Below are 1,153 nucleotides of genomic sequence, written 5' to 3'. Positions count from 1 at the left end.
TTTTTTTTTTGTTTACTCTTTAATGGCTTGTACCTCTTTAACTGTATTCTCCTGTATTTCTTTTTTTTATTAGATATTTTCTTTATTTACCTGTAAATTTCTCCCTTCCCAGTTACCCCTCTGAAAAACAAAGAAACAAAAGAGAAAACAACAAAAACAAACCCAGCTGCCTCCCCACTCCCCATTCCTGCCACCCCTCCCTCTCCTGCTTATAGGCCCTGGCATTCCCCCACACTGGGGCACAGAACCTTCACAGGGCTGAGGTCCTCTCCTCCCATTGATGATCGAATTTGCAATCCTCCACTCTACACATGCTGCCAGAGCAATCAGTCCCACTGTGTGTACTCCTTGGCTGGTGGTTGAGACTCTGGGAGCTCTGAGAGTACTAGTTAGTTCATATTGTTGTTCGTCCTAAGGAATGCAAAGTCCTCAGCTCCATTGATCCTCTCTCTAACTCCTTCACTGAGTCTCCTGTATTTCTTTAAGGGAGTTATTCATGTCCTTCTTAAGTTCCTCTATCAGCATTGTGAGATATGATTTAAGATCCAATTCTTGCTTTTCCGGTGTTTTGGGATATCCAGGACTTCCTGCAGTGGGAGTACTAGGTTCTGATGAAGCCAAGTAGTCTTGGTTTCTGTTGGTAGGATTCTTGCGTTTGCCTTTCGCCATCTTTTGCTTTTTGGTGTTAGATGTTCTCAGTGTCTCTGGCTAGAGCTTGTCCTGTCCCTGTCGCCCTGCAAGTCTCCTGCGACTCGTGGGGCCTGTTCCTCTAAGCTGGCTGCTCTGGTCTTAGAAACTCACCAGAGAGGAAATGGTGGCTCTCGCCGGAGTCTCTGGCTTAAGGCGTTCCCTGGAGGTAGGCCCTCCACTTGTAGGGAAGGGGCAGAGAAGGATGCTGATCCTACTCTGTCACTGGGAAGCTGAGAGGATCCTGTCCCTGCCACCCTGCGGCTCCCCTGGGAGTCGTGGGGCCTGTGCCTCCCGGCTGGCTGCTCCAGTCTCAGAAACTCACCAGAGAGAAAATGGCGGATCTTGCCCAGGTCTCTGGCTTAAGGCACTCTTTGGAAGTAGGCCCTCCACTTGCCACATGATTTCAATTTAACTGAATTTGTTAACATTTAAAAACATATTTTAAGTAAATAGAATTAAATCA

This window comes from Mastomys coucha, unplaced genomic scaffold, assembly GCF_008632895.1.
Source record: "Mastomys coucha isolate ucsf_1 unplaced genomic scaffold, UCSF_Mcou_1 pScaffold21, whole genome shotgun sequence".
Classification (NCBI taxonomy): domain Eukaryota; kingdom Metazoa; phylum Chordata; class Mammalia; order Rodentia; family Muridae; genus Mastomys; species Mastomys coucha.
This window is presented reverse-complemented; position numbering follows the sequence as displayed.